Below are 11,483 nucleotides of genomic sequence, written 5' to 3'. Positions count from 1 at the left end.
CATGGGTTCTGGGAAATGAACTTTGGTCCTGCGGAAGACCAGCAAATGCTTTTAATTGCTGAGCTACTTTTTCCAGCCCCTCAGGCCTTGAATTTGCTCTGTAGCCAAGGATGACCTTAAGTTTCTAATTCCCTTGCCTCTACCCCCAAGTTCTCAGACTGTAGGTGTGTACCACCGGCTGTTTATGAGGTGCTGGAGATTGAACCCAGAGTTTCATGCACGCTAGCCAAGCACTCTACCAGGGGGCTACATCCACAGCCCCTGCAATCGACACCGTCATCCAAGTGTGAAAATAAACCAATGACCTAACTTATTCTAAATGGAACTGTAAGCCACTTAAGATACTGTCTTTGTGCTAAAACTTGTGAGGACACACTGAAAAGTAGAAGTCCAAATGAACGTGCACTTTTTAAAAAAGTTTATTTACTTTTAATTTACGTGTTTCAGTGTTTTGCCTGCAAGTATATCTAGGCATAGTGTGTATGCCTGGTGTCCAGAGGTTATGAGCAGCCAAGTGGGAGCTGGTAACCAAATCTGGGTCCTTTGCAAAAGCAGCAAGTGTTTTTGCAAATCTTGCCAGGTCCGATGAACACCTTTCATCTCGGCACGTGGGAGGCAGAGGCAAGCAGATCTCTAAGAGTTGGAGGCCAGCCTGATCTACATAGTGAGTTCTGGGTCAGCCAAAGGTGCAACCCCACCATTCCACCCCACCTTGCCAAAAAAGAAAGAAGAGAGAAGGAAGAAAAGGGGTAGTCTGGAGAGCTGGCTCAGCAGTTAAAAGTGTGTACATGTTCTTCCAGAGGACCTGAGTCTGGTTCCAGGTTCTTGTTGGACTGATCGCATAGCCTGTAAGTTCTTCTCCGAGCTATCTCATCAATTCTCTGGCCTCTGCAGGCCTGCATTCTACACATACCTACACATTCACTCAAACACAGAAGCATAATCAAAAATAAAATTAAAACGTTTCTAAGAGGAAGGAGGAAGAAAGGAAAGGAACAAACAGAGGATGGGTTTAGTGGTTTCTCATTTGTATTTTTAATAAATAAAGTTTGTCTGAAGTTCAGAGAGTGAAACAGCCACACTGGCCGGCCTTACAATCCAGGCAGTGGTAACACACACCTTTAATCCCTGTAGCCACATCAGTTTGCCATAGAAAGCAGGCGGTAGTGCATGCCTTTAGTCCCAGCCCCAGAGAGGAGTACAAGATGGGAGGAGACAGCTCTCATACACAGTCTCAACCTGAGATTCCTGGAGGCGGGATCACCCTTTCGGTCTGAGGTAGAAGAAAGAGGCTGGTTGTTTTGCTTTTCTGGCCTTCAGGTTGAACCACAGTTTCTGTCTCTGGGTTTTTATTAATCATGCTATAGATGGGGAAGAGGAAGAAGGGGGAAATTAAAATAAGATGACATAAAATCTCGTATAGCCACAGGATGTGAGACCACGGTCAGTGTCCTTTCCCTCCCTTGCCCTTGGGTCCTGCCTCAGGATGAACTTCGAGGGCAGCTACCTAACATCACCCTCCTGGACCAGCTGCCCAAAGAAAAGTGGCCTAGTGCTAAAATTAACTATTGGCGAAGCAGAGGTGTCCCACACATGTGACCCTGGCAGCCTGCTGGTGCTGAGGCACACCTGCTCATGATGCCTAAGGAGTGGGCACCCCCGAAGGTTGCTGGGCTACGGGGAGCAGGTGGAGACACAACAGCACCACCAGCGCCTCCATCTCTGAATTCCATCCCCTTCTGGGCCAGTCCTGGGCAAGCCCAGAGCTTCACAGACCACACAGGATTTTAGCCAAGAGTGAGGACCAGTGTGAGGTTACCTCATCTAGTCAGGCCTGTTTCAGACTTCTTTTGGGAGGCTAGAATAGGGAATTGGGGGTAGACATGGAATCCCACTGGGGTGGTTGTGGCTGGGAAAAGTGTGAGAGCCTCAGTCCCTGTACTGAGGAAAGGGTCCAGGCGGGGTCACCCTTCTGACACCCCTGTAGGTGAGGAACTGCTGCTCTTGTGGGTCTGTTACAAAGAAGGTAAGCAAGGCTGGCCTTGACACTGAGTGTGTTAAGTACCTCACCACCACCCTGTCTTTACTGTCTCTGCAGGCCTGCCTCTGCGGTCCCAGCCCACACCCAAGAAGATTTAGAGGTGCAGTTTCCTGATCTCTAGCTTTTATTTTCCTTATTTTAATTGTCGTGTGTGTGTGTGTGTGTGTGTGTGTGTGTGTGTAAACTCACACATATGTATGTGTGAGAATGGATGTGTGGTGAGGTCAGAGGTTGACCCTGGGTGTCTTTCTCAATGACTTTCCGTTTGCAGGGAGAGTACATCCCCTATCCCCACTTTCCTGGCCCTTGCTTGTTCTTTTGTTCTGTTTTAGGCAGGGTCTCCCATAGCTTAGGCTAGCCTCTAGCTAAGTAGCTGAGGGTGGCCTTGAACTCTTCTCCTGGGTGCTGGGATTACAGATGTGCACCACCCCGCCGCCATACCCAGTTTGTGGAGTGCCAAAAATCAAAGCCAGGGCTTCAGCCACTCAGGCGGCCCTCTGCCAACTAAGCCACACCGCTCTCCAGAATGTTTGGCCCACCCTTGCCACCCAATGCTCTTCAACCGGGGGCTCCTTACCACACAACATCCAGAATGAGCCTCTTTCTCTGCTTTGAGGATAAGTGATCAAGTGTAACAAGGACATTCACAAACAGAGACCCAACCTGGGGCTACCTCTGAGCCAACCTCTAGCCCATAATTCCTCCCCTTTTCCTCCAACTTCACACTGTCGCGAAATCCCTAATGTTTGTCACTGCACTTTAAGGTTGTGTACCTTGGCTATTTGTTTGGGTGTCCATCTTTTCCAAGAGCAAGCCCTGCGTTTTCTTTTATTGATCTCTGTGGCTCCAGGCCCCAGCTAGCATCTAGCACACAACCCCAGGGCAGCACGAGGGCCTGGCCTACTCCAAACCTGTCTGAAGAAGACGGAAAATGTGCCCTGTGAACAGGATTAGGAAGTGGCAGGCATGACGTGAGGGGCTTTCGAAACCTGAAGAGGCATCCAGCCACGTGAATTACAGCCCCTTGCTATTCTGGGCCCTCAAAGATTGACCCAGGACAACCAACCAAAGCACGCAGTCAGCTGGGGACGAGGAGGCCTGCAAACCAGGCCTCTGCTGCCCCCTAGTGGCTCTTGTGCCGAGGCTGAACTGAGGCTGCCTGATTCTGCTCTTAAGAAGTCTGTACCATCTGAATAGTAACCTTCATCAGGCGATGAAAGGAGACAGAGACCCACATTGGAGCACCGGACAGAAATCTCAAGGTCCAAATCAGGAGCAGAAGGAGAGGGAGCAAGAGCAAGGAACTCAGGACCGCCAGGGGTGAACCCACACACTGAGACAATGGGGATGTTCTATCGGGAACTCGCCAAGGCCAGCTGGCCTGGGTCTGAAAAAGCATGGGATAAAACCGGACTCGCTGAACATAGCGGACAATGAAGACTGCTGAGAACTCAAGAACAATGGCAGTGGGTTTTTTATCCTACTGCATGTATTGGCTTTGTGGGAGCCTAGGCAGTTTGGATGCTCACCTTACTAGACCTGGATGGAGGTGGGTGGTCCTTGGGCTTCCCACAGGGCAGGGAACCCTGATTGCTCTTTGGGCTGACGAGGGAGGAGGACTTGACTGGGGGAGGGGGAGGGAAATGGGAGGCGGTGGCGGGGAGGAGGCAGAAATCTTTAATAAATAAATAAAAAAAAAAACAAGAAGAAGTCTGTACCAAGGCTTCAGAGTTCTCATCTCCTGCCCGAGGACGCCCCACCCCAACAGGGCTGGGCTTCGGTGACCTGCTTCATCTTCCTGAGCGTCCATTTTCTTATCTGCTAAAATGAGGATGGATTCCGCTGCTTGGAAGCTGTTTAATAAATCCTAAATACCCAAATGACACCTATTGCTAGGTCATTATAGCAGGCTGCCTTCAGACTCCCGATGAAGTCAAAGATGAGCATGAACTTCTGACCCTCCTGCCTCCACCTCGGGAGAGCTGGGATTACAGACATGACACGCACCTCCGCACCCAGTTATACAGTGCTGGGGATCAAGCCCATTTATGTTAGACAAACACTACCAGCTGAACTATTTCCCAGTGGAAACAAAGACACTCTCAGAGGTGCTGGTGTTCCTCACTGCTCCCTGTCTCTAGGATGCCTCTGCCCGCACAAAGTTCTAGTCTTCTTTTCCTGCAGTACTGGAACTTGAACTCAAGCCTTGTGAGCGCTAGGCAGTTGCCCACTGCTGTACTGTATCCCCAGCCCAGCGCATGATGTCTGGAGAGCTGAGACGGGATCCCCTGTCTCTGTTCTATATACCGGACCTAGGGCTTGCCCAGTGGTGCTGGCTGAATGCATGAATCATGGTGAGCTCAACATTCTTCCACAGGCTTTCCTGTGTGGGGGACAGGTGAGCTGGCCTGTGTGTTGGATCTCCGGGACCCCACGGTAGAAGGAAAAGAACTGATTCCTGTGGGTTGTCCTCTGACCTCTCCACGTGTGCACACTCAGCCCCTCCACACAATAAGTAAATAAATGCAACTTTACATTTTCAAAGGATTTCCCTGTATAATTCAAAACATAATCGCTTTCTGAGGGGGAGGGGTTTATTTCATCTTACAGATTTAATCACTTTTATAACCACGTGGAAACATATTAGTGGGGAACGGTGGGACTAGGAGGGAAGCTGGTGGGGAATTATATCCTTCCTCCGTGCACAGCCTCCTTCTCGAGGTGGTGGTGACAGCGAGTGACAGGAGCTCCCTTTCTGCATGACTCATTCTCCCTGGTTCACCCTTGCCTCTCAGTGCTGGCAATGAACCTCACCCCAGGAGATAACTATGAGCCCCACACTTGCCTGGCTGTCTACCCAAGCAACATCTGATGGCAAGTGTGTGCCTGGCTCAGAAATGGAGAGTGGATCCCACCCAGCCCACTACCCAGGACCTCCCCACACCGGTACCTCGCCTCGCCTGGGCAGGTGCCAAGGCTTTGGTCCTCGGGTTGTCTAGAAGCCCAAACCTTGGCTGCGTTGGGACATGGTCAGAGGTGTGGGCTGCCTTGAGTGGCCCCTGGAAGAGGAGAACGGGTGCCATTCAGGGCAGGCCACACTTCTGACAATGTCCCTTGCTTGTCTCAATTTTCCCTTACTAAACATTTTTGGGTGTGATTATAAAATTATACACTTACTATAGAAATTTTAGGGTGTACAGAAAGTCTAGAGAAGGCCTTGCGGTGGTGGCGCACGCCTTTAATCCCAGCACTTGGGAGGCAGAGGCAGGCGGATCTCTGTGAGTTCGAGGCCAGCCTGGTCTACAGAGCTAGTTCCAAGACAGGAACCAAAAGCTACGGAGAAACCCTGTCTCGAAAAATCAAAAAAAAAAACAAAACAAAACAAAAAATAAAAAACAAAAAAAGAAAGAAAGAAAGTCTAGAGAGAGGATCAATCCTGCTCATAATACAATTGTTCATTTGCTGGGTACCAGTGAGCAGTCCCCAGCCCCTTGGGATAAAGAACACATCTCAGCCTGCCCAGACCATGCTCAGCCAAGGGCATTCCTGTGTCCTGAGACAGATGCTGAGGGTGGTTTGACAGGTTTCTTTCATGTTTTTCTAAATATTATTTAACTGTCTATCTAGTTTGTTTTGTTTGGGGTGAGTATGATGTATGTGTGTGAACATGTCTGTCTGTGTATGCACACACAGGTGTGTGTGTGCAGGCCAGAGGCTGATGTTTTGTGCGTGTCTCCCTCAACCATTCTCCACAATTTTATTTTTTTGGGACAGGGTCTCTCGCTGAATCTGGAGCTCAATTCTGAAAGATTAGCTGACTAGCAAGTTCCAGAGATTCTCCTGTTTCTACATCCTGAGTGCTGGGATTATAGGCATGTGCCATCAGGCCTGGCTTTAAATATATATATTAATATCTATGTTAATATTGTGTGTGCATGTACTAGGAATCAAACTCAGGTCCTCATGCTTGAAAGGCAAGCTCTTTATTAACTGAGCCATCTCTATAGCCTCTTTTTTTTTTCTTTTTTTATACATGACCTCATCCAGTTCAGTTCCTGTCCCAGCCCCTCCCCCAAGTGCTGGGATTACAGGCAAGCATCACCATGCTTGGCCTCTCTACCTAGCTATTTTAAGCACTTGAGGTCATACTGTGTCCCTTTAGGATGCCAACCAAAACAGTTCTATCACGTGCGTTATCAGTTATTCTCTCATCTTCAATCTTTCTTGATTCTAAATATTGCTGTGACTAAAATCCACTTACTTGTTTTTATTGTTATTTTTCAGTAAGTGTATTAGCGTCCCCAGAGAGACTGAGCACATAGAAGTTGTTCTATTCTTGAGGCAGGGTATCTCCTCAGTACCCCTATAGTACCAGAGAGCTGGGGGGCTCCGGAGACCCGAGGGGTTCCTGGAGAAAGGTTGGCCCTCAGTCACAGTTGGAAGCCTGGAAATGCTGATTCTGGAATCACCAGAGGAATCCGCAGCAGCCCTAACAAGGAACAAGCTGGCAGTAAAAGGGAGACCAAGGAGCAAGAGACGGAAACCTTTCATCTTCTCTTTTATCGGCTGCAACCAGAAGATGGGGCCCACATTTGGGGGTGGTCACCCTATATCAATTAAGGCAATCAAAGCAAGCCCTCCACCAATCATTTCCTGAGGGAGTGATTCTAAATTGTGACAAGGTAACATTTAAAGCCAACCATCACAGCTGGCATACGAAGTTGTAAGTTCTACTGTGATGTTTGCATACACGCACCCCTGTAATTGGCTCACATGTGCCCTGTAGGCCCACTCTCATTGGCCCTTGTCCTCCTCCCTAGATGCCGCATAGGAGAGAAAAGATGCTGTCTTTGTCTTTTCTTTCCCACTTGTCTAATTCTCTCCCCCTCCAGACTCCTTCCTCACTGGTAGAGGCCCTTTTCCATTTTCACGCTCTCTGTATTTTTTCCTCTCAGTCTAGATTCCAAATGTGACATTTGTCTGAGTCTGGCTTCTTTCTCTTAACACAATGATCTTCAGTTCCGTCCATTTTCCTGTGATTGACATGATTCCATTCTTTGTGGCTGATGAAACCCCGTTGTGTATAGGACCAGTTCATCTGCTGCCGGGCATCTAGGCTGGATTCATTCCTCGGCTCCTGTCAACGGTGCAGTAAGCCTGGGTTTGCAGCTATTTCTGTGGTCCACGGATTCAGACTAAAATCCCTCTAGATTACTTTGTGGTCAGCTTTGCTCATTTTTTTTGTACATTTTCCTACAAAGTGAATTATTAGATGAAATGGGAAAAACTACCAGAAAAAAGCACAAAGTGCTGAACTTTATTATTATGAAGTGAGGCTGGGAGTGTAGTCGGTGGTACTTACCTGTGTGTGCACACTCCCGCCCTCGTCTGCCGCTCTGCTGCTGTGCCAAGACACTGCCCAGAAGCCACTCAGGGAGGCAGGGTTGATTTCACCTTACGGCTGATAGTCCATCATCAAGGGAAGTCAGGGCAGGAACCTGGAGGCAGAACCTGAAACAGAGACTACAAACGGATGTCGGCCACTGGCTTACCCTTCATGGCCGGCTCAGCTTGCCTTCCTTTACTACCAAGCACCACCTACCTGCTTAGGGATGGCACTGCCCACAGTGGACTTGACCCTCTCACAGACAGAAATCTAGAAAATGCCACACAGACATATGCTGACCAATATGATGGAGGCAACGCCTCGGTTGAGGTTCCCTTTCCCCAGGTGACTCTAGTCTGTAGCAAATTGACAAAAATGAACGCGCATACACCCGCCCTCCCAATGGTTCTCTTTGATTGTAAAATAACACAACTATTTGAATACATAATTGACATAATACAGATACAGAGAGATACAAAGGAAAAATAATAGTTATCTATAGTTCTACTACTCCTAAATAATTATTATTAACAATTTCGTTTGTTTGGAGGTCTTGAGAGGAGAGGTTGTTATTTGGAGGCAGTCTTACTCATCACAGGCTGACCCTGAACTCACTGAGTAGCTAAGAGTGACTGAAACGAGCTTCTCCTGCCTCCTTCTGCTGATTGTGGGCTTACAGGAGTCTATCAGCACACGGTTAATCCAGGGAGAGAACCAGGGCTTCATGTGTACTAGCCAAATGCTTGCTAATGGAACAATAGCCCCCTCCAACTGCTAATAACCTCGATACACACTTTCCCAGGGTTTTACCCGCACATGGAAGTTGTTTAATGCAGCCTGAAAGTCCTGGTATTTTAGTTCAAATAGTATATTTTATGTGCACAAGTACATTTTTTCAAAACTCTATTTTGGTTCTGTAGTCTAAAATGTTGAGGATACCCTTATGTTTGTTCCTTGTTCATAAGAGCACTGGAACTAAGTTCCCACTGGTATATATGTCTACCACACCATTTTTAATGGCTGCGACATGTTACACTGTAATCACATACTACAATTTATTAAATTATTCTTCTAGTCTCAAATATTTACATTATACAGTAATCTCCCCTTATTTATGACTTTTCCCATAATCAACCAAAGTCTAAAAACACATCCAAGTGTAGCAGCATGTGCTTGTAGTTCCAACAATCGGGAGGCAGAGGCAGGAAAATTGCTACAAGTTCAATGTCACCGTATAGAGTTCCAAGTCAGTCTCAACTACATAGTGTAACCAAACCTTTTCATACATGCTTTTTTTTTTTGAAGTTTCTCGTTCCTCAAATTCTTTATGTCTAGAATAAAACCAACCTGGTGACACATGCCTTTAATCCCAGCATTCAAGAGGCAAAGACAGGCAGATCTCTGTGAGCTTGAGGCCAGCCTGGTCTACAGAGTGAGTTCCACACCAGCCAGGGACATACAGTGAAAGGAGCAAACCAAACTGCCTCCACATCTACCGACTACCCTGGGAATTCGCTGCAGCCTGATGCGCTGTGGAGCTGTCCTCCCGCCCTGCCGGGCTTGTCTTTCCACTTCGCTTGTCTCCGTTCCCTCTCTATGTGTCACACTGTGGCTTCTTCCATCCTTTGCTGCTTTTCCCCTGGCTATTTCTCTATACACTGCGACACTGAGGAGACTTCCCTGGGCCAGTGCCACACTCAACTTTCCTCCTTTCTGAACACTAACATTATAGTAAAGGTTTATAAATATGGGCTGGCAAGTGGATCCGTAGGCAAATATGCTTGCTGTCAAGCCTGAGGGTTTGAATTCAGTCCCCAGAAAGCATGTAGTAAAAAGAGAAAATGGCCTTCTGTAAGCTGTTCTCTGAACTTCACATATGCACACATTAGTTAGAAGATAGATAGATAGATAGATAGATAGATAGATAGATAGATAGATAGGCAGATGATAGATAGATAGATAGGCAGATGATAGATAGATAGGCAGATGATAGATAGATAGATAGATAGATAGGCAGATGATAGATAGATAGATAGATAGATAGATAGATAGATGATAGATAGATAGATAGATAGATAGATAGATAGATGAAAGATAGGCAGATGATAGATAGATAGATAGATGATAGATAGATAGATAGATAGATAGATAGATAGATAGATAGATAGATAGATAGATAGATAGATAGATGAAAGATAGGCAGATGATAGATAGATGATAGATAGATAGATAGATAGATAGATAGATAGATAGATAGATGAAAGGCAGATAATAGATAGATAGACAGATGATAGATAGATAGATAGATAGATAGATAGATAGATAGATAGATGATAGATAGATAGATAGATAGATAGATAGATAGATAGATAGATAGATAATAAACAGACAGACAGACAGATGGGAAGGCATGATGACAGATCCCATTGCTATTAGACTTTGGAAGCCAGGAAGCAGTGAGTGCAGATGGGTTTAGTAGAAACTGGACAAGCTGATCCCAGAGATGGGAGAATCATCCAGATATGTAGGGCGGAGTTCTCAAGAGCCTGACGTGCAGTCTTGGAGTAAGGTGAAGGCTAAAGGGGCTTGATCAGAGGATGAGAGAAAGCTTCAGGGGAGGCCATCAGCATCCCAGTCCCTTGTGTCCTCTGCAGCATCAGCTGATTCCCCAACACACACACACACACACACAGAGAGAGAGAGAGAGAGAGAGAGAGAGAGAGAGAGAGAGAAGAGAGGGTGAAGAGAGGAGAGAGAGCGCGCACATGCCTTAAAGTGATCCTTGGAGAGGGGAAAACTGAGTTTGCTTAGGTTCAGTTAAGGGTGTGAGTTCCGGAAAAGCCCATTAGACTGCATGCTGACTGCTTAATTCTCCTTCTTCTTTTCTGGGCCCCCAGAATGACAGTAACCATCCTTTCACTTCCCAGTGAGAGATTTGCAAACATCTCTGAAAACCGAGGAGCAGAGAAGAAAGATCTAAAACCCTTGACATCAGCTTTCCCAAAACTGAGTTGCCTGGTATCTCACTGCCTGGCACTTCAAGGTGACAAGCCTCATGCCTAGTTTTGGTCTTTGTTCAGTGAACAGACTGAGAAATGCAAATCAACAACACAAAACCAGAACAGTCCAATATGTTTCCACACAACTGTACTCCCAGCAGGAGGAACAAGAGTGTAAAGATCACCCTTAGCTACTCGGTGAGTTTGAAGCAGGCCTGATGTACTTAGGACCCTGTCTCCCCCACCTCTGGGAGAAAAAATCAGGAACAGGCAACACATGTGAGACAGGGAAAGACTATTATGTTAATAACGTTGATATAATTCATGTTATATATAACTTCAGAGAAGAGAAAGGCCACCATGCCCATTAAATGGAAGCAAGATACTTTTGCTTTTAAAAAGCTCATTATATGAACTTTACAAAGTTGTTAAAGGAAAAATAACAATGATGGCAGCAGCCAGGAGCTGGGGCACACACCTGTAATCTCACACTCAGAAGACAGAGGCAGGAGGATCTCAGTTTTAAGCCAATCTGAGCTACATTGTGAGACCTGACCTCAGAAAAACAAATGGATGGTCTGGGGAGAGGGCTCAGTGAGTGGAAACGCTTGCTGTGCAAGAAGGAAGCCCTAGGTTCAAAGCCCCAACACCCACATGAAAACAACCGCGTGACCATGAGGGTCTGCAACCCCACCGTGGTAGAGGGCAGAGGCAGAAGGATTGCTATGGCTTGCTGGCCGCCACCGGTGCTCCAGGCTCAGTGAAAGACTGTGTCCCACAGGAATGCAGCAGACAGCTTCTGCACATGTGCATGTGTACGGGTACACATATGTGCACATCCATGTATGACACGCAGAGAGCTAACATTTTTAAACTAAATAATCATGATGATGATAGGAATAATAAAAAACTGAAGAAGAAATTAGGTAGACAAGATAAAGTTAAGGAAATTTCCCTAAAAGTAGAAAAAAAGAATAAAAAAAACAAACAATCTATCACCATGCACAAAACTCAAGTCCAAATGGATTAAAGACCTCAATATCAGTATGAACACAGT

Source organism: Microtus pennsylvanicus, chromosome 8, assembly GCF_037038515.1.
Source record: "Microtus pennsylvanicus isolate mMicPen1 chromosome 8, mMicPen1.hap1, whole genome shotgun sequence".
In the NCBI taxonomy this organism is placed as follows: Eukaryota; Metazoa; Chordata; class Mammalia; order Rodentia; family Cricetidae; genus Microtus; species Microtus pennsylvanicus.
Note: the sequence above shows the minus strand (reverse complement) of the source record.